This window comes from Panthera leo, chromosome D4 (assembly GCF_018350215.1).
Source record: "Panthera leo isolate Ple1 chromosome D4, P.leo_Ple1_pat1.1, whole genome shotgun sequence".
NCBI lineage: Eukaryota > Metazoa > Chordata > Mammalia > Carnivora > Felidae > Panthera > Panthera leo.
The window spans coordinates 12292026-12315387 of NC_056691.1; the positions used below are offsets into that span (position 1 = coordinate 12292026).

At 36.7% G+C, this 23362-nt stretch overlaps 1 long non-coding RNA gene across 1 annotated transcript in view; it reads left to right on the forward strand.

Moving 5' to 3' along the window:
* The window catches only part of LOC122204500, a 55559-nt gene that overhangs the window by 1969 nt on the left and 30228 nt on the right, over positions 1-23362 (forward strand). The window lies entirely within an intron of this gene.

The window sequence follows — 23362 nt, forward strand, 5'->3', positions numbered from 1 at the left end:
TAATAATGGTTATAATGGCAGCTTAGAGACCTTCATAACTAATTAGTTACCAAATATTAATATCTGGAAAACTCCTTCCTCCTGCCCCATCCTCCCATGAATAACACAATAATGCCTGTTCCTAATGGACAGTGCAAATCCTCATCTCAAGTGCTCATGTTACTCTTTGTGTCTTGGCTGGCAGAAAACTCAAAGCCAAGTTTGCGGGTCATTGCAGGAAATGAGCGGATCCACAGGGCAGTCATATCTATGTCTTAGCTCTTCCTTTGGTCTTGTTCTTCTATCTCAAGTTTTCCTGTATTCTCCTAATATATTATACATATTTTTAGAAGGCACTTAAAATATTTGTATCCATCTACTTTTAATGAGGGTCAGAACTGCTATTCATTGTTTCAGAAGGCAGTATATAAAACATTGGCAAACTGCCAGACATTGTAGCTGGTAACTATACTATAGCCAAGGGACTGGGTTTTAAATTTTTTAATGTTTATTTATTTATTATTATTATTTTTTTTTTTTTTGAGAGAGAGAGAGAGAGCAAGGGAGGGGCAGAGAGAGAGGGAGACAGACTCTCAAGCAGGCTCTGTGCCATCAGACAGAGCCGTATGCGGGACTCGAACCCACGAACTGTGAGATCATGACCTGCGTTGAAACCAAGAGGGATGCTTAATGGACTGAGCCACCCAGGCGCCCCAGAATGGGTTTTAAATTAAAGCTTGCCCAGCACTGCATGTGGATCAGAAGTCTCTGCGTATACTAGCTTAGAGCCTTGTATTAGACAAATTTGTCTCCCACTGGCTCATAGATAATTTCCTTTAGTGTGATCTCCGAGCTCCCAAGCTCCATCAGCCTGCCCTGTACATAACAAGCACTATTTGTCGCTTGAAAAGAGGGAAGGGATCCATGAACTTTTACTCATTTAGGTTTCTTTTTGTCAGCAGTGACCTGAAGATTCCAGGATTCACTAAATTCATTCAGACTTCACAACAGTGTGACCACGTCTTTCAGCCTTTGATATGACTCTGGACAGCCAAAACTAGACATGTCTCTTCTGGTAGCAGTAGATACTCTTCCTTGATTTCAAGTTCCTTACTGATTCCCTTCTTTCTCAGTCCCTGAGCTCCTCAGTCTGAGGACCAGAAGGGTATGTGTAGAACAGACATTCAACACCCTTCGGGTAAAGAGGGTTGTTGTTGATGATTTTAGTTCTGCTAACATTTGGTAATTCAGAAACCTTTCTAATCCACAGAATAGTACTTTTGTCACAGAATTTTAAATGAATGAACTAAATTATGAACTAAATTACAATTGTGAAACGTAGATGTCCTAAACTTTAATACATTTGCTTTTATAGGTCCCCTTCCTTTCCTTTCTGTTTGCCAAACAGGTCAGGCCCCTCTTTATTTTTCTTGAATCACATTCACTGTGACCTTGAATGATTTAAACGAGAATTTTGTGCTATGGCTATGTTTATGTGATAGATTGGGAGACACTCTGGTGCCACAAATAGTAATTCTGCCTCGGAAGTTTCTGAATGATCTTTCTGAGTGAAGAGTGTCATGGGAATGTATTTAAAAAAAATTTTTTTTGTTAAGTTTATTTATTTATCTGACCAACAGTCAGACAGACACCCAACCAATGGAGCCACCCAGGCTCTCTAACATACTATCTTTTTTAAATGATTATATGCCTCTCCCTGAACCAACCTCCATGGCCAATAACGGCCGGGCTCCCACTCCTGAAGCTGGGTCAGTCCTCCTCAAACCGCATGGCTGATGGAGGACAGAGCAAGACCTACGTACCACAAAGAGCAGGAAATGGACAGAGGCAAACAAAGACATCAACTACTCTGTTCATTTCAGGCTTATAATAGTGAAGGATGAAACACTTTAACCTAAATATACAGAATAAGGGAATAGTACATAAATTGATATATCTTTACGGTGTTAAATTATGCATCTGTTAAAGATACCACATCCACAGATTTATTTTATCTTATTTTTTTATTAAAATTTTTTTAATGTTTTATTTATTTTTGAGAGAGAGAGAGAGAGAAATGAGTGCAAGCAGGAGAGGAGCAGAGAGAGAGAGACACAGAATCTGAAGCAGGCTCTAGGCTCTGAGCTGTCAGCACAGAGTCTGATGTGCGGCGCGAACCCACGAACCATGAGATCATGACCTGAGCCAAAGTTGGTCTCTTAACCAACTGACTCACCCACGCACTCCAGACAGATTTTTTTTTTAATAATGTGAGAAAAAGTTTAAGTTTTCATCTTAACTGAAAAACTCTGGATACAAAATTGTGTTGTCAGTTAATTACAACTGTTAAAAAGTGGCACAGAAAATCAAGTACATCAAAATGTTAGTACTAGTCCACTGGACTAGTATGGTTAGTGGACTAGTATGGTTATTTTCCTCTTTTGATGCTTTAGTAGTTTAAAAAATTTCTATAATGTACAATGAGCTGAACAATGTGAATAATATTATTTAAAATGTGGCTGTAAAATTAATGTTACCACCAGATGCCATAAAAATAACTATTGCCTCTCTTTGCATTTCAAAAGCATTTTTTTCCAGATTTGATGTATCCTTCCAAGTTTATTTGAGATACCACATACTTCAGGAAAACATTTTCAGGCTCTGTTGCTCTCATTGGTGTACCTTATTATCTGAAAATGTGTTTGTAGCATTAACAGCCTATAGCCTCTCTGCAATGTCAGGATATAAATAGACAAAAATTGATAAAATTGTTTGCTCGTTCTGTTTGACATCTGTTTCCCAACTTATTTCAGTAGAAAAATACCTGAATATTATGGTCATCAGGTATGAGCACCATAAAATATTGATATATTTAATTCATCCCACAAACTGGGAACACTTTTACCAGAAGAAAATATGACTGTTCTATAAAAAATACAATATTACAACCAGGAGTATATTTCCTTAAAAATAAGAAACTATGAGATTAAGTCCTCGGCAATTTCAGAATTCTTTTTCTCTTCGTATGTGTTTGCTACAGATTTATATCTCTTTGCCATCTTATTAATAGCTACGTGGTAGTAACACCAAAGTTTAAGTAAGATGGATAGGATAAAAATACAAAATTGATATAATTCTAATAACCATTTTTTTTCTTTTACCAATTCATAAACCAAGAAATAGGCTACCATTATTCATTTTTGGCAGGAGATACCTCACTTCTGTTTCTAGAATAGCACTGACCTGTGGAAACATGATTTAAAATCACTGCTCTGTTCCTATTTTCTTATTGGTGTTTTGTTTCAGGTATATTGTATTACCTCCCCAACTAGTTCACGAGCCTTTCAAGATTAGTGATTAGATGTAAACGTCAGTTCTGTTATTACCTTTGCGTCCCCTCCACCAAGCACCTGGTATATAGTAGGGTACCTATCATATTTGTTAGCTGATGAGGCATTTATTAACTGTCCTTCCAATTACTCCAGTTGGGTTGTTCAAGATTATCGAAGTGATTTGCCTTTAAAATAGTTTCTTTTTCCTTTGTTACTATTTTTGTAAGCATTCAATAGCTTCTGAAAAAAAAAGTTACAGATATCTCTATTGACTCAAAAATAATGAGCCCAGGTAGGGCTTTAATAGGAAATAAAATCAGTGTAAGCAATTTTATCAGACTTTGCCAGCCAAAGGAGATAATCTCTCTGCCTGTCACGCACACACACACACACAAATACATGCCCTTCAGAGATGGGATCCTGTGAAATTCTATTTAGTTTAAGCACTACGTCTTGGGAGCTTTCGCTGTATGGTTGCAGAGTATCAGTTTTTAGGATGAACAGTAACAATATAACTAATAGTCACAGACATATTGATAATTTCCAGTTGGTGATACTATTGAAAAGCCACTCGATATTTATTTATTTGTTTGTTCATAAATGTTTATTTTTGAGGTGGGGGGAGAGCATGGACAGGGGAAGGGCAGAGAGAGAGAATCCCAAGCAGGCTCTGAGCTCTCAGTGCAGAGCCCAACATGGGGCTCGATCCCACGAAGCCACCCAGGTGCCCCAGCCCGTTAATATTTACATCTTCGTCCAATAAGCTTCATTAAGCTTCTAATATATGTTAGCCACTGTGGTTGGCATTTGAAAGACCAAGCCACATATCACAAGCTCTCTATCCTTGAGGACTTTTCTACATTAAGAAAGACAGGCAGACCTATGGACAAATAATTTTAGCGAATTCCACTGGGCATGATAAAAGGTGTACAAAGCAAGACATGGCCAAACTGTATTTTCACTTTTGTTGCCATCATTGTTTTGCTAAATACCGTGTATTCAGGAAACTAAGTTCTCTATCTTCTAGGATTCAGGTCTGTAGTTAAACGAGCAGTTTTCTTTCCTTAAAAGAAATTTTGTTTCCTAATTGTAAAAAATCTTATGGCCACCTAGATTTGATGGCTTCCATTTAACCAAAAGGCTTCAAGCATCTCCCGGTTGAGAAACATACGTACTTTATTTAAAGCACTAAGGGCAGACAAATGCATTTGCTTCCAGAAAAAATAATAGAGACCATCTCCCTAATGGATAAACCCTGGAAAACCGAAAAGAAAGGACATAGGGTCTTTGACTTTTTCTATCAAAAAGAAAACTGATTTTAAAAAGGGGACATCAGGGCACCTGGGTGGCTCACTCGGTTAAGTGTCCAGCTTCCACTCAGGTCATGATCTCGTGCTTCATTAGTTCGAGCCCCACGTCAGGCTCTGTGCTGACAGCTCAGAGCCTGGAGCCTGCTTGGGATTCTGTGTCTCCCTCTCTCTCTGCCCCTCCCTGTGCTCTGTCTCTCAAAAATAAATAAGCATTTAAATAATTTTTTAGGGGCGCCTGGGTGGCGCAGTCGGTTAAGCGTCCGACTTCAGCCAGGTCACGATCTCGCGGTCCGTGAGTTCGAGCCCCGCGTCAGGCTCTGGGCTGATGGCTCGGAGCCTGGAGCCTGTTTCCGATTCTGTGTCTCCCTCTCTCTCTGCCCCTCCCCTGTTCATGCTCTGTCTCTCTCTGTCCCAAAAATAAATAAAAAACGTTGAAAAAAAAAAAATTAAAAAAAAAAAAAATAAGAAAAAAAAAAAATATAAATAATTTTTTAAAAAATTAAAAAATATATTAAAAAAGAGACGTTAGTTAGCATAAACTTAAAAAAAAAAAAAAGACACTTTCTTCTTTTATTTTATACCCCAGGCCCCCTTACCCTTCTTCTGCCTCTACCTCAAACTCCTATCGTTTTATTAAATGTAACTTGGAGATGCTTCTAGGTGAGGTCAGTTTTGCTGTGGATTGAATTTTGAAAGCACATTGTAATTTTAAGCATTCGTGCAGCCAAGCACTGCCAAACTCGGTAGGCTGTGTGGTTGTGGGAACAGCCGGAACGCAGATGGAACCAAGAAATCTGTTCCTGGAGCAACCTTTTGAGAACCGAGAGATTTTAAGTCACTCTTAGTAAGGTCTGATAGGTTAAGGAGTAACATGTTCTGGGATTCAGGACAGCAGCTTTTCACCCTTCCTTGCCATTTGGGAATTATTTTTATCCTCACGCTGCTGCAAACCTATCAAGGAAGTGGAATGGAAATGGGTCTCAGTGAGCGGTGTAGCATAAATCTGAAGCTTGGGCAACAAGATTCTCCTGCCGAATGGAAAGGCGGGGCCGTGTTGGTGGAAGGCTGCTGAAAGAGCATCAAGTTATCATTCTTGTTCTATTTGCACAGAGCAAGGAATAATCCTTTAGGCTTCTGGGCAGCAGTCTGCTTAAGAAAAAAAAAAAGATGGTTGAGAAATTTCAGCTCTAGACTCTCAATCAGTGTTGAATCTTAATGCGATAGAAAGCTAATTATTTCCTAAATTCTTCCATGGATTGCTCGGAGAAGATAGTAATTATTATGGAGAAGAAAAAAAAGTTCCAGGATCAAATAAGCCTTGAGAACCCTAGAGTAAAAACGAAGTTGTTTAATTTGTTCCTGTTGTTGTTAGGTTGGGTTGAGTTGTTTTCATTGCAGAGCTCCTGTGAGCCTTTAATTGTGAATTTCCAGGAAGAGAATAGAGATGTAAGACCTAAAATGTTTAACTGTCCCTTTGTAATTTTGAGGGACTGGCGAGGCTGTGTTATGGCTCTTGTGGTCCCCATCCTTCAAAGACCAATATTATAATATTATAATAGGGATGAATATGCTAATAATATAATATAATGCTAATATTATATGAAAAAAACATTTGCTTTTTGCTTTTTTTTTTTGCTTCTGATTCGAAAAGAAATTAAAACAGTTTTGTGGCCCCCTGGAAGTATTGAGGACCCTAGGCTTTGTGCCTACTCCAATAGGCAAGTTGACCCTACAGACAGGTGTTACATAGGAGGAGTGAGGTATTTTTTTTTTTGAAATATAATTTATTTCAAATTGGCTTACATACAACACCCAGTGCTCATCCCAACAAGTGCCCTCTGCAATGCCCATCACCCATGTCCCCCTCTCCCCTGCCCACCCCCCTCAGTTTGTTCTCTATTTAAGATTCTCTTGTGGTTTGCCTCCCTCCCTCTCTGTTTGTGACTATTTTTTCCCCTTCCCTCCCCCCATGGTCTTCTGTTAAGTTTCTCAAGATCCACATATGAGTGAAAACATATGATAATCTGTCTTTCTCTGACTTATTTCACTCAGCATAATACCCTCCAGTTCCATCCACGTTGCTGCAAAAGGCATGATTTCATTCTTTCTCATTGCCAAGTAGTATTCCATTGTGTATATAAACCACATCTTCTTTATCCATTCATCATTTGATGGACACTTAGGCTCTTTCCATAATTTGGCTATTGTTGAAAGTGCTGCTATAAACATTGGGAGTACATGTGCCCCTGTGCATCAGCACTCCTGTATCCCTGGGGTAAATGGAGGACTGAGTTAATGTATAAAACCCACACAATGGAATCAAAAGGCACAATGTGGCATTCCATCAGAGGTCCTGAGATGGTGGGTTACAGGGTCATTCTTTTCCTTCATGCTGTGGTAAGGGGAGTCTTACACATGCACACAGGCACGCACATACACGCGCACGCACAAGCACACACACAGGCAAGAAAGCAGACTGGAATTCCCGTTGTTGATTTTGTGTGAACTATATCCATTCAGATATGTTCCCTTAAACTAAAATACCATGTCTGCTTTACACGTTCAGTGGAAACCTACACAGGGTTAGATACACTAGCTGAAAAAAGAGATTCATAGTTACATCTACATATGAACCTAAACATCCATTCATACTCAGGGCCTCTTTCAGAGGAGAAGTTCCACTGCTTAGATTGATGCCAGAAACCTTTATTATATACAAGACTTTCAATTTGTGGTTATTTTGTCACTCTGAACACACTGGCCAGACATCGAGAGATGAACATTATTAATCCCTCCTTGACACGTAAAGTGGGGGTAAGGAATTGTGGGTAAAGCTCACAGTGACTTGGGCATGATGCCAAATTTGAATTTTTTAGTTATTTTAACCCTACTGCCAAAGATTCATCTTGAAAGATGAATTAGTAAAGAGGAATTTTCCATTTTGTCTAGGGATGTTGAACTCCACAGCAGTAGTATTTTGTTTTTCTGTTAAGAATGTATTTATTCAAAAGTAAATTGCCACATTCTGGTTCAGGGGCTAAGGTAAATAGATCCCAGAAATACACCAACTATATTTGATTAGTGCATCGTAAATGTGGCATTTCAAATTAGTACAGAAAAGATGGATTATTTAATGAGTGGTATCCGGCCAACTGATTAGCCATTTGTGACAAGAAGAAACTGGGACTCCATCTCATACTTTACATTAAAATAAATGTTGGATGCTTCAAAAATACAAATGTAAAATAATGAAATCATAAAAATACTTGAATAAAGCATAAATATGTGGAGAAGGACTTTCTAAGCATGACACAAACCCAGAATTTAGAAAATACTGGTAAATATAACTACATTAAATTTAAAATAAAAAGTCGAAAGAAAGCCTTAGGAATTTATGCAAATGACATAATAAAGGGCTATATTCCTTTATATGACAAGAACTTTGACAAATCAACAAGAAAAGATAAGCAAGTAGAAATACAGACATAGTCATTGAGGAGGGCACCTGTTGGAATGAGCACTGGGTGTTGTATGGAAACCAATGTGACAATAAATTTCATATTAAAAAAAAAAAGACCTCATGATATGCACAATGATTTGCCAGGAATAATATCATAGCTAAATAACTGACTAGAAAAGTAATTTTAAATAAACAACATAATTCCTTCAAAAAAAATGAAATACAGACATAGAACAATAATAGCCAGTTTCTAGAATTAACCAGAAATGACCAAGAGATCTATGAAAAGATGCTCAACCTCTATAATAATTAAAGAAATGCAAAAGAAAGCAATGACAATATTTTGTACCTATCAGATTGGCCAAAACAAAATAAAACTTGGTAATGTACTGCATTGTTGGAGATGTAAGAAAACAGGCATTTTCATTGTAGAGTAGTCATGAATATAAACATTTGTAGAGACTTGCTTAGCAAGAAGCTTTAGCCCGGAAAATCCATTTCTAGGAATTTATCACAGAAATATTCAAGAATGATGAGTGTTTATTGTAAAACAGTCAAGTATTTCAGACACTTTTGTGCTGCACAAGTGCACGAAAACTCATAATATTCAATTGTCGACAATAATGAGTTGGTAACAAAAGGACTATCAATAGGGCGTTGGTTCAATAAATTAGAGTAAACTAAGAAAGGAATATCGTAAACCATTAAAATCAGTGAGGGCTCTCGTGTCCTACAAGGCAAACTGCGACATTCGGGTTAAAAAACAGCATGTCTAAAACGGTCCCGTTATTTTTAAAATGTAAGATATTCACTCAAAAAAATTTGGAGTAATATATATCAAACTATAATAGTGAGAATCACCTTCCCCATCATAAATAGAGCATAAATAAAAACTTTCTAACAAGCATTTATTATTGTTATGCTTTGAAAAAAAGTAGTTTAAAAAAAGAGCAAACAAGAGTTTAGAGTGGGAGAAAGCCAAAGCATAAGAGACTCTTAAAAACTGAGAACAAACTGAGGGCTGACGGGGGGTGGGAGGGAGGGGAGGGTGGGTGATGGGCATCGAGGAGGGCACCTCTTGGGACGAGCACTGGGTGTTGTATGGAAACCAATTTGACAATACATTTCATATATTAAAAAATAAATAAAACACTTATGACTATTTAAAAAAATAAAACTAAATTAAAAAAGAGCAAACAAAAATTTATTGTTAAAAAATTTTAGTAGAATTGTATTTTGTTTCTAAAAGATTCTTTTTCCTCTTCAGGCCCAACTAATCACTGGATATCTTATAGCATCGAAGTGCCTCCCAATAGCATTTGTGCTCAGTCAGCCTTTGTCTATACACCCGGCCTCTGTGTGGCTGGTGGTGTAGATGGAACTGAAAGAACTGCCACCATTGGCTTAAAAGTTCATATAGAATTTTTTTATTAAAGACAGAAACCTGGAATCTATGAGGAGCACATACCGTCAGATTTCCCCACTGTGCTGGACACAGCAGTGATTTGTTTCTGAGTCATATTATATATTATAAAAGCATGAACTAATACACTCTCCTTGAGGAAAATGGGGCAAATATAAAAGAGGTGTTAAAACAACTAACAGACCCTCCCCTGAAAACAACTACTGTTAGCAGGTACTTTTAAAAATGCTTTTTTCCCTTTTCGTTTTTTAAAAATATGTGGCCATAGTATATAAACAATTGTATATCTTGCCTTTTTTATTTAGCACATTTTATCACATTATTTTTAAAAATCTTTTTTTTTTTTTTTTGAGAGAGAGAGAGAGAGAGAGAGTGAGCATGCATGTGTGAGTGGGGCAGGGGCAGAGATAGAGAATCTTAAGCAGTCCCACAGAGCCCAACATGGGGCTCAATCATACAACTGTGAGATTATGACCTGAGCTGAAATCAAGAGTCAGATGCTTAACCGACTGAGCCACCCAGGCACCCCTAAAAAAATTCCTTTTTAAATTACTAGAACTGATAAGTGAATTCAGTAAGTTCACAGGATACAAAGTCAATATACAGAAATCTGTTGCCTTTCTATACTCTAATAATGAAGTAGCAGAAAGAGAAATTAAAACAATCCCATTTGCAATTGCACCAAAAATAATAAAATACCTAGGAATGAACTTAACCAAGGAAGTGAGAGACCTCTACTCTGAAAACTATAAAGCACTGATGAAAGGAATTGACAATGACACAAACAGATGAAAAGATATTCCATGCTTATGAATTGGGAGAACAAATATCGTTAAAATGTCCATACTACCCAAAGCAATCTACAGATTTAATGCAATTCCTATCAAAACCAACAGAATTTTTCACAGAACTAGAACAAATAATCTTGACGTTTGTATGGAACCACAAAAGAACCTGAATAGGCAAAGCAGTCTTGAAAAAGAAGAACAAAACTAGAGGTATCACAACCCTAGATTTCAAGATACACTACAAAGTAAGAGTAATCAAAACACTGTGGTACTGGCACAAAAACAGACACATAGATCAATGGAACAGAATAGAGAGCCCAGAGATAAATCCACGATTATATGGTCAATTAATCTTCAACAAAGGAGGCAAGAATATGCAGTGGGAAAATGACAGTGTCTTCAACAAATGGTGTTGGGAAAATTGGACTGCTTTCTTATGCCACACACGAAAATAAACTCAAGATGGGTGAAGGACCTAAATGTGAGACCTGAAACTATAAACTGCTAGAAGAGAGCCCAGGCAGTAATTTCTCTGACATTGGCCATAGCATCATTTTTCTAGATATGTCTCCTGTGACTAGGGAAACAAAAGCAAAAATAAACTGTTGGGACTATTCAAAATAAAAAGCTCCTGCACAGCAAAGGAAACAATCAACAAAACTAAGATAGCCTACTGAATGGGAGAAGATATTTGCAAATGACATATCTGATAAAGGGTTAGGATCCAAAATATATAAAGAGTTATACAACTCGACACCCAAAAACCAAGTAATCCAGTTAAAAAAATGGGCAGAAGACATGAACAGACATTTCTCCACAGAAGACAAACACATGGCCAACAGACACCTAAAAAGATGCTCAACATCACTAATCATCAGGAAAATATAAATCAAAACCATAATGAGATATCACTTCACACCAGTCAGAATGGCTAAAATCAGAAACACAAGAAACAAAAAGTGTTGACAGAGATGTGGAGAAATAGGAACCCTCTTGCAGTACTGATGGGAATACAAACTGGTGCAGCCACTGTGGAAAACAGTATGGAGGTTCCTTAAAAAATTAAAAATAGAATTACCATATGACCTAGTGATCCCACTACTGGGTATTTACCCAAAGAATACAAAAACACTAATTTGGAAAGATATATGCACCCCTTTGTTTATCATAGCATTGTTTACAATAGCCAGATTATAGAAGTGGCCCAAGTGTCCATTGAGAGATGAATGGATAAAGAAGAAGTGGTATGTATATGCAATGAAATATTATTCAGCCATAAAAGAGAATGAAATTTTGCCATTTGCAACAACATAGATGGATCTAGAGAGTATAATGCTAAGTGAAATAAATCAGTCAGAGAAAGACATATCTCTCTTATGTGTTATTTGAGACAAAACAAACGAATAAAGAAAAAAGAGATAAACAGAACAGACTTTTAAATATAGTGAACAGTATAGGTTACCAGAGGAGGTGGGTGGGGGATGGGTGAAACAGGTGGAGGGGATTAAGAGTACACTTAATTGTGATGAGCACTGAGTAATGAATAAAATTATTGAATCACTGTATTGTACACCTGAAATTAATATAACATGCTATTTTAACTATATTGGAATAAAAAGCAAAATAAAAATATCTGGCTTAAAAATTTATTTGTAAATACCATTTTAATGTCTATATAATATTTCATAATTTATCCAGTAAGCCCCAGAATAGCTTGACATGTCAGTTGTTTCCAAATTTTCATTAATATAAATGATGCTCAGTGAACTTCTTTATGCATAAAGCCTTTTTTTGTTTGTTTTTCAGGATTTTCCCTTTAGCATGATACCTGAAAGTGGGCATACTGTATTCAAGGATGTTAAGACTCTTGATACAAACAGCTAAATCGCTTATTCTTATTTATAGGCCCACCAGTCATGAGAAAGAGTGCCTGTTTTAGTATATTCTTGCAAGCATTTGGTATTATTATGAAAGACAAAACCAAAAACATTTGCTAATTTGATAAGCGTAAATTGAAGTCTTTTTAAAAAAAATTTTTTTTAAATGTTTATTTATTTTTGAGAGACAGAAAGAGAGAGAGACAACGCGAGCAGGGGAGGGACAGAGAAAGAGGGAAACACAGAATCAGAAGCAGGATCCAGGCTCAAAGCTGTTAGCACAGAGCCTGACGCAAGGCTCGAACTCACAAGCCTTCAAGCTGTGAGATCATGACTTGAGCCGAAGTCAGCCGCTCAACTGACTGAGCCACCCAGGCGCCCCTGAAGTCTTATTTTAATTGGTATTTCTTTGCTATTAAGACTGACTATTTTTCTGCCATGTCTGTTAACCACCTTTTTCCCCTCCTTTTGTGAGTGTGTGTATGCTCGCAGGTGTCTGTACTGTGTTTATATCCTTGACCAACTTGTCACCTGGGTCTTAGTATTTTTCTTATCATGTTGCAAGAATTCTTTATATATCAAGGGTATTTATAACTTTTTTATTTGAAATAAACTTACAGAAAATTTGCAAGTACGGTGTAAAGAACTGCAACATTCATTTTTTAAAAAATCTGTGACATTCCTGCAAATGTTGCCTTCAATTCATAGTTTATGTTAGGATGTAGTTTTTTTTTTTTTAATTCCAGTATAGTTAACATACAGTGTTCTATTAGTTTAAGGTGTTAGAATTTAGTTTTAATTTTAGACTTAAATTTTGAGTCTACTGGGCATTTTTATCTGAATTATTTAATCCTTTCAAAGCTGGCTTTTCCCACTCAAGATATTTGAGATTTACTTCTACTTTTGTCAAGATCTGTTGAAATGGTTTTACTTATTTAGCTTTTATCCTTTTAGCCTACTCCAAAAGTGTGATGAGTATCTGAATTGATTTTTCCGAAAATATTTAATGAGTATTTCGCAAAGAGTTTTTAAAAATTTTTTTTAATGTTTATTCATTTTTGAGAGAGAGACAGAGACAGAGAGAGCGAGAGAGCACAGTGTGAGTGGGGGAGGGGCAGGGAGGGAGGCAGACAGAATCAGAAGCAGGCTCCAGGCTCTGAGCTGTCAGCACAGAGCGTGACTTGGGGCTCGAACTCACTGACAGTGTGATCATGACCTGAGCCAAAGTCGGATCTTAACCTATTGAGCCACCTAGGTGCCCCCCCCCCCCCCAAGCAGTTTATTGAATAATACTTTCCTGTTGTGGGTTTGCAGTGCCCCATTGATCACATATTCATTCTTGAATGTAGTAAAGCCTGTTTTGTACATGTGTCTGTCTACCCTTATGCTTGTACTCTATATATGTCTTAAATTATTATAATTTTATGTAAGTCTGTTATAGTCACTTCGTTATTTTTCCAAACTTTGTAATCATTTTCTAAAGAAAACTGTGACTTTAATTGGCATTGAGTAACACATATAAAATATGATTCACAAATTTACAAAATTTGTTCTTTCCATCGAAGAACATGAAGTCTCTCTTCTGATATCTCTCAGCATTTTTGTGGTTTTCTTCATATAGGTCCTCTGCATTTCTTTGGAGATTAGAATACATTGTGAATAGAGTCTTTCCCCATTGAATTATATTATGTTTTGTAACTGATTACTGCTGCTGTATTAAGAACAAGCAAATTTATGCTGTCTTCTAGTAACAAAGAAGCAATTGCATATTTATGTCTAGCATCTTATTGAGCTTGAATCAATTCTAGAAATTTCATTTTATGTTCATGGCTTTTCTAGTATATAATATTATCCATAAGTAATGATAATTATGTTTCCTCTTTTCCAAAATGTAGATCTCATTTCTGTGCCATTTATTATTTGCATTGACCAGAGTTCTAACCCAATGTTAAATAATGTGAAAATTATATACCTGATTTTATTTCCAATTTTAATGAATATGTTTCTGTGAGGAATTATGTGGCTATTGGTTTCAAGGTATTAGCCTTTAGTCCTGGGTTATTAAGAGCTTTTTAAAGCAATCAGGGACTTTGTTTGTTTGTTTGTTGTTGTTGTTTTTGGTAATAACAAATAATCACAATCATTATTTAGTTTTATATAAACCAACATGACATACAAGTTCACTGAATTACTTTTCACTAGAAGTCATACTGTATACATATAGATTATATCTTGTTTTTCTCTAAAGCAAATGAATTCATGGCCATGAAAATATGAATTAGGAAAAGTGGCCCAGTAATCCTCAAATATTAAAGTAATGCCTGCCTGAAAAATAGAACTATAAGGAGCACATATGGAGTATACAGAATCTGAAAGATTGAGGGGGCAAATATCCTCTAAATTTATCAGGTTTTAATAAGGTTCAGTTGCTTTTTATTTTTAAAAATTTTGTACTTAAATATAGTTGACATACAATGCCATATTAGTGTCAGATGTACAACATAGTGATTAAGTAGTTCCATATATTAAGTAACGTTCACCTCAATTAAACGTAATTATCACCTGTCACCATACAATGCCATTACGATGTTGACTGTATTCCCCACCTGCACTTTTCATCTCTGTGACTTATTTTATAAGTGGAAGTTTGTACTTTTTAATCTTTTTCACCTATTTTGCCCATCCTCTTAACCCCTTCCCCTCTGGCAACCAGTTGGTCCTCTGTATTTATGAGTCTGTTTCTGTTTGTTGTTGGATAGTCTTCACTTTATTTTATGCCTTTTCAGAATCAACTGAAATAATCTAGGCATTTTTTTCTTCCTTAGTTGGGCTACTGATGTGATATGTTAATATAATGTAAAATATTAAACCATCTATAAGTCCCTAAGATACATTAGACTTCCTTTCTATATTATGTATTATCAATTATTTATCTGTTTGGTTTTCTGTAGAAATAACTGTTCCCTCCCCCCCCCCCCCCCCCCCAGTTTATCTCCCTGAATTGAAGGCTGCTTATCAGGATACAAAGACTATGATAGGATAGGAAAAATGCAAAACAGGAAATGATACATTGTATAGGACAGCAAGAGGTTACATGGCTAGTAAGTGATAAAATCAAGTTCAGACTTCAGAGTATGTGCTCTTTCTCTACTCACTTCCTCTAGGAGTACCTGGCTTTCTGATTCTCTTCTAGCTTGATCCTAGGGTAAGAATGCATGGATCTTTGTATCCTTCAGAAATTCCCCATCACCACTGTATTTCTCACCTGAGATTTTACAGTGAATTTGCATTGTGTAATGAGTACCCATGTTCTGGTTATTTTGTGTGGCCAGCCAAATAAACACATCTGCCTTACCAACTAGTTTAACTGGGGTCAGACCTATATTCTCTCATGGAAATGAGGGACCTACAGAAGATCTGGTGCCCTGAATAAAATGGCCCCTCTGACAGAAATGAGCAAGGGAGAGTTCTTGGAGGAAGGTTCAATTTTTTTCTTTACAAAGAGCTTTGGATCCCCTTTAACAGAGATTAAAGGGTGAGCTTTGGTGCCAAGCGTTGTTGCTTATTATATCATGGCTATAGTATTTTTAGTTTGAATATTTTTAAGGCAGTAAAACCAGATGCTTGCTTCAGTCATGAAACAAACAAATCATTGCTCCTTTAAAAATTACGAAGAGAACACCTAGCTTTAAGCTATGTTATTCTGGATGCACTATTCAAGATGAAGCATATGTATAACGTACCTCTCGGTAACCGAATGAGTTCGCTTGTAAGGGTTTATTATTTTAAACGTGTTTAAGCTTTGGGAAAGAATTCTATAATTATTAACTTCATTCCAGAATAATTCATCTCCAATACTTCTGTAGTGGCAGCAATTAGGGAGCAGGGTCAGTTGTTTTTAAAGTTATTGTTAGTTTGAGATAAAATCATAGTTGTACTGTCTGCACATCAAAGAATGCTTGTCTTTCTTTTATCTCCTACATTCAGCTCATCCCAAAATGGGAGACTCATTCAAAACCAGTTAAAAAGCAACCGTGTTTTATCCTGTTGGAAGAATTTAACCATCTGTGAAGGGGCCATTTTTCTGAGTGAGACTCTTACAGTAATCTGCATGGGGTAGATTCTTCAATGGGGTGAGGCTGTGTGAGTGCAGCTTAGCTTAGAACCAATTCCCATCTGTGGAATTATAAGCCAACACATGGAATAAACAACTAATAGTCTAATATTGGCCCTAGAGATTGCTCCTCAAGGAATAAAAGCATAAACAAAAGCTTGAGGTGAAACAGTTGTACCCAAAAGCCATCTGTGTTTACGGGGACCATCATGTACCACCTGTGAAAGCCATCTTTATCATTTTGAAGGGTGGCCAGTGGAAGAAAAAGTAAAACATTGATCTCTTCAAATATTTACTGAACTTAGAATCTGTGCCAAATGAAATGTAAGAAGTTCATTCCCTGGAAAAAAATTTAAGTATCAACCTTGATGAAAGAAGAGTATTAACTTTTTGGTCATTTTGTCGTGTTACCAAATGTGTTGGCAAATGGAATTTTTAGAATGTTAAAAACATTCTAATCAGTTTTTCAAATTAAATGTTCATTTTGCTGATTTTGTAAACTTTTATTAAGGTTTTAAAAAATATTTTAAAACTTCTCTGGTTTCCAAGTTTTCAAAATCCTACCTTTGAGATTCAGCATTTTCTACTCTTTATGCTGATTATATGGACAAATTAGTGTGATGTAATGTTAAATTTTTTAAAAAGTAGGATCCAACATTTTATTATTATTATATATAAAATGTATATTCAAACAATTATTAGGATTGTGGCAACTCAAGTAAATTTTTTTTCTGTTTTTCAAACTTAAATATTGCTTCTATAATTAGATAAATTTGACATTTACATATTTTGCCATTGATTTAATTTAAAAAACAGAATTCTAGATTCAGTAACAATATTCTCATAATCTTCCAGTATACTGCTGTGTTCAACATGGTTCAAATTAAAGCATTATGATTGAAATGAACAGATCCAGAAGCCACATTTAAAATATTTTTGGTTTTATTAATGTTTCCAGTTAAAACCTCTGTTCAGTAAAGATGACATATTCTTAAATTTGACATGATGTTAACAATTCCACTTTACAACGTAATCACACCTACCCATGTCTGTCCAATGTTTACTAAAATAATAAGCCAAATTATGTTGGCTTCCATTGTTAGCCTTTGAATGGTTTGCTTCCCAATGAAGTAATCATACTCTTGAACAGAGGTTACAAATTGGCAGCTGTAGGCTGTGTATATGAGGCCAGGGGGGCAGTTCTATTAACTGTCCATGATGTTTTAAAAGACAGTGCAACCAAGTAAAAATACAAGGAGCTCGGCATGTAGTTTTACATCCAGCCACTTTTACCCATTTACTCTAACCACATACTGTCGTGGTCATTGGAGACTATGACATTGCTCAAGGTTAGGCCAGTAAACGAGCTGGAAAAGTGGTCTCAACACTTTTAGATTTTTTCCCTTCTGGTCCCTTCTTTCAGTTTTGATACATATTTACTTATACTCCTTAATCTACTTTGCTACAGACTCAAGCAACCCAATAAATCCCAAAGTGTATTTATTCCCATTTAGTTATAAATCCACTTTGTAATGTTTTTCCCTTGTTTGAGCCAAAGGTCCAACTTTCTCCCAGATGCCTAATTTGTATACGTGATGGCCATCTGAATCTATTATTTGGACAAATAACCCAACGTGCTTTTTCAGGTGGCATATCGGATCAGTATGGTAAGAGTTATTTAACTACACATTCTTTAAACCCATTAACATCATAAGAAAGATAAAATAGAAAATGAAAGTCTCTCACAATTCCACATACTCGCTAACACTGTTTTTTTTTTTTTTTTAGTTTATTTATTTTTGACAGAGACGGAGTGCGAGCATGAGTGGGGATGGGGCAGAGAGAGAGGGAGACACAGAATCTGAAGCAGGCTCCAGGCTCTGAGCTGTCAGCACAGAGCCCGATGCGGGGCTCGAACTCACAGACTGCGAGATCATGACCTGAGCCGAAGTCGGACGCTCAACCGACTGAGCCACCCAGGTGCCCCTCGCCAACACTTATTTTTATATTATTATTTTGATAGCCACCCATATGAATGTGAAGTTGTATCTCAGTGTGGCTCTGATACGCATTTCCTAATTTCCTAACATTTATTGGACATTTGTGTATCTTCTATGTAGAAAGATAGAAGGTAACTCCTTTGCCCACAAGTTAATGGGTCATTTGCTTTTCATGGTTGACTTCTAAGGGTTTTTAATATATTCTGGAGACTAATCTCTTAGAAGATATATGAGTTTTAAATATTTCCTCCTACTCTGTGGGTTTTCTTTTCACTTTCTTGACAGTGTCCTTTTAAGTACAAAAGTTTTTAATTTAGAAGAAGTCCGATTTATCTGTTTTTTCTTTTGTTACTTGTGCTTTTGATGTCGTAACAACAAAAACATTGCCCAATAAAGGCCACAAAGATTTACACCTATGTTTTCTTCTGAGAGTTTTATAGTTTTAGCTCTACATGTATGTCTTTTAATCTTTTTTGAGTTAATTTTTATACATGGTGTGAGGTAGAAATCCAAATTAATTGTTTTGGATGCATGTTGATATGTAGTTTGAAAAATCTTTTGTTAAAAAGAGTATTTTTAGGGTGTCTGGGTGGCGTCTGACTCTTCATCTTGGCCCAGGTAATGATCTCACAGTTCATGAGTTGAAGCCCTGCATTGGGCTCTGTGCTGACTGTGTGAAGCTGCTTGGGATTCTGTCTCTCCTTCTCTCTGCCCCTCCCCTGCTTGTGCTCTCTAGGAAGGAAGGAAGGAAGGAAGGAAGGAAGGAAGGAAGGAAGAAAGAAGGAAGGAAGGGAGGAAGGGAGGAAGGAAAGGAAGGAAGAGGGGAGGGAGGGGGGACAGGGAGGGAGAGAAGAAAGGAAGGAAGGAAGGATGGAAGGAAGGAAGGAAGGAAGAGGGGAGGGAGGGGGGACAGGGAGGGAGAGAAGGAAGGAAGGAAGAGAGGAAGGGAGGAAGGAAAGGAAGGAAGAGGGGAGGGAGGGGGGGCAGGGAGGGAGGGAAGGAAGGAAGGAAGGAAAGGAAGGAAGAGAGGAAGGGAGGAAAGGAGGAAGGAAAGGAAGGAAGAGGGGAGGGGGGACAGGGAGGGAGAGAAGGAAGGAAGGAAGGAAGGAAGGAAGGAAGGGAGGAAGGGAAGAAGGGAGGAAGGTAGGGAGGGAGGGAGGAAGGAAAGAAGGAAAGAAAAAAGAGTATTTTTCCCCATTGAGTGTTCTTGGCACCCTTGTCAGAAAACAACTGACCATATGTGCATGGTTGGGGTGTGTGTGTGTGTGTGTGTGTGTGTGTGTGTGTGTGTGTGTGTGTGTGTGAGACTCTCAACACAATTCAATTGACTTACATGACAATCTTCATGCCAGTACCACACTGTTTTGATTACTATAGAGCTTTGTAGTTGTTTTTGAAATTGAAACTGTAAGTCCTCCTGCTTTGAACTTCTTTTTTAAGGATTGTATTGGCTATTTTTGGTCCCTTACAATTCCATATAAATTTTCTTTATCAGCTTAATTTCTTAAAAGTCAGGTAGGATTCTGATAGGGATTATGTTGAATCTCTAGATGAGTATGGAGAGTATTGCCATCTTAACAAAGTTAAGTTTTCCAATCCATGAACAACATATGATGCTTTTCCATTTATTTATTTCTTTCATTTCTTTCAGCATTGTTTTATAGTTTTCAGAGTATGTATTTTGCACTTATTTTATTAAGTGTATTCCTGAGTATTTATTCTTAGGAACACATATAAACTATGGACTAGGTCTTTCTCTCTTTTTTTTAATAATTTTTAAAAATTATTTATTTTGAGACAGAGATGGGGAGAGAGACTGCTGGGGAGGGACAGAGAGAGAGGAAGAGAGAATCTCAAGCAGACTCTGCATTGTTAGCATGGAGCCCAATGCGGGGCTCAAACCCATGAACCATGAGATTATGACCTGAGATGAAATCAAGACTCAGGATGGGACACTCAACCTCCTGAGCCACCCAGGTGCCTCTGTTTATTTTAATAGACTTCACTGTGGGGCTAGTTTTAGGTTCACAGCAAAACCGATTGGAAGACAAACCGATTTCTCATCTACTCCCTGCTTCCACACTTACATAGCCTTCTCCATTATCAACATCCCCCAACACAGTGGTACATTTGTTACAGTTGATGAACCTACCTTAACACGTCATTATCATCCAAAGTCCATGGTTTTTACTGGCTTCTTTTGCTTAGTAATGTGCATTTAAATTTCTTCCATGTCTTTCCATTGCTTGATAGCTCATTCCTTTTTGGTGTTAATATTTCATTATCTGGACAGACCACAGTTTATTTAGCCAGTCTCTTACTGAAAGACATTTTGACAGCTTCTAAGTTTTGGCACTTATGCATAGGGCTGCTATAAAAATCTGTGTGCAGATTTTTGTGTGTTATCGTAAGATTTTTATTCCTTTGGGCAAATACCAAGGAGCTTAATTGCTGGATTGTATGGTAAGATTATGTTTAGTTTTATAAGAAATTGCCAAACTGTCTTTTCAAGGGGCTGTACCATTTTGCATTCCTGTGAACAATGCTGCACATCATTGCCGGCATTTGGTGGTGTGTTTTGGATTTTAGCCTTTTAAATAGGTATGTAGTCGTATCTCAGTGTTTTAATTTGCATTTCCCTAATGACACGTGGAGCGGAGCTTTGCCATATGCTTATTTTTTATTTGCGTATCTTCTTTGGTGAGGTATCTGCTAAGGTCTTCAGCCAAGTTTTAATCAGGTTGTTCATTTTCTTATTTTAGAGTTTTAAGAGTTCTTTGTATATTTTGGATAACAGTTTTTTATTAGCTATATCTTTGGTAAATATTATCTCCCAGAATATGACTTGTCTCCTCATTCTCCCGAAATCATGTTTTTATAATCCATTCTTCCAATTTCTGCCTATTACTTTGAGTTTAATCCATTTACTTTTCATATAATTACTGACAAGGTAGGATTTATGTCTGTCACTTTGTTTTCTCCATGTCTCTTATTTTGCTCCTTAGTTATTCCACAGTTGCCTTCTTTGTTATATATTTTTCAGTGCACCATTTTAATTCCCTTGCTTCTATTATGCATATTTTTGACTTATTTTCTTAGTGACCACCCCAGGAATAAGACTAGCATCTTAATTTAGATCAGTCTAGGTTGTACTGACGCCAACTTAGTTTCAGTAGTATACAAAAACTGGTACGCTGTATAGCTCTGTTCTCCACCCTTTTTCTATTTCGTCATGGCCTATTTCTTAATACATTGTAGATCCAAGAAAATAAATTTATAATTATTGCAATACAGTTACCTTTTAAGTTAGAGGGGAAAAGAGTTACAAAGGGTATGTATGTAGTTACATACTATGTACATACATACTATGTAGTTACTTTCACTGGCACTTTTAATTTTTTCATGTGGAAAGTTGTAGTGTCTTTTCATTTCAGCCTGGAGGCCTCGCTTGCACATTTCTTCCTACGGCAGTTCTGCTAGTGATAAACTCTGTTTTTATCTGGGACTGTCTTAATTTCTTTTATTTTTGAAGGTTCATTTTACCAGATATAAGATTCTTGGTTGAGTTTTTCTCCTGAGCCTTTTGAAGATATCCGCTAATGCCCTCTAGAAGCTTCCATGGTTTCTGATGAGAAATCACATGTTGATCTTACTGAGGACCCTCTATACATGATAAATCTCTCATGCTGCTTTCAAGATTTTCTGTTTGTCCACGGGCTTTTGACAGTTTGGTTATAATGTATCTTCAATGTGGGTCTTTTTGAATATGTTCCACCTACAGTTCATTGACATTTTTGGATTTGTAGATTTGTGCCCTTCAAATATTTTCTTCTCCTTTTTTCCCTTTGAGGACATCTACAATACATACATTGGTCACTTTGATGGTACCCCACAGGTCCCTTAGGCTCTATGTACTTTTATTCTTTTTCTTTTTGTTTCTCAGACTGAATATGTTGTCAGTTGACATGTTTTCACTCATCCTTTCATCTTATTCAAATCTGTTGGTGACCCCTATGGTTTTTTTGGTACAAAAACTACAATTAACTATTCAACTTTGCAGAATCTGTTTCATTTCACTTATGTATCTGTCTTCCCAGAGGTATGTCAGCTAGGGTCTATTTGGCTGAGTTTGAGCAATTTCATTCCCTTTAAAATACCCATCACTATTTGGTGAGGCATGGTTCTCATTTTGCTTTAGTTCTTTTAACATGGTTATTTTAGTTCTTTGAACATATTTAAAATAGCTTGTTTAAAGATTTAAGTCTAATGTCTTTTTTTCTCAAGGGCAATTTCTATTGATTGCTTTTTTCCCTTGGGTATCAGCCATAGTTTCTTTCTATGTATTATATTATTGTTACAAATCAGACACTTTATTGAATAATATAATGTGCCAGATCTGGGTATCAGATTCTCCTTCATCCTCATGGTTTATTGTCACTAATTGTTGTTTAGTGACTTTTCTGAACTACTTTTGTAAAGCCCATATTCTTTATAGTGTGTAGCCACTGAAGTCTCTACTCAGTCGCCCAGTGGTCAGCTGATGATTGGACAGAGTCCCTTGAATCAAATCTCTAGTTCTTGCTGAAGGGTCCTGAGTGCATGTTGCGACAGGCAGTTTATAACTGTCTTAGCCTTCACTTCCTGCTTGTGGAGTGAGAGGTGAAAGCTATGGCCTTCTCAGGTCTTTCCTGAGCACACACACATTCCTATAAATTTGCATGGCCTTCTAGATTTAAAATTTCTACTGATCATGTCCTTATTATTAGGACTTTTTTGTGTCCTGTCCAATAAAGTCAGTCTACCTCAAGGATGCAAAAATATTCTGTTTTCTAGTGGTTTTATGTGTTCTTAGTTTTATGTTCTGTTCTGTGATCATTTTTAATTAATTTTTGTATATTTTTTGAGCTAAGGGTTGAGGCTTATTTTTTCCATATGATTATTTTATTATTCCAGCACTATTTATTAGATTTCCCCATTGAAATGACCCTGATGGCCTCAGTCAAAAATTAGTGGACTCTACGTGTGTAGTCTGTTTCCAGGCTCTATTTTGTTCCAAAGATTTGTCTAGTCTTATGCCAA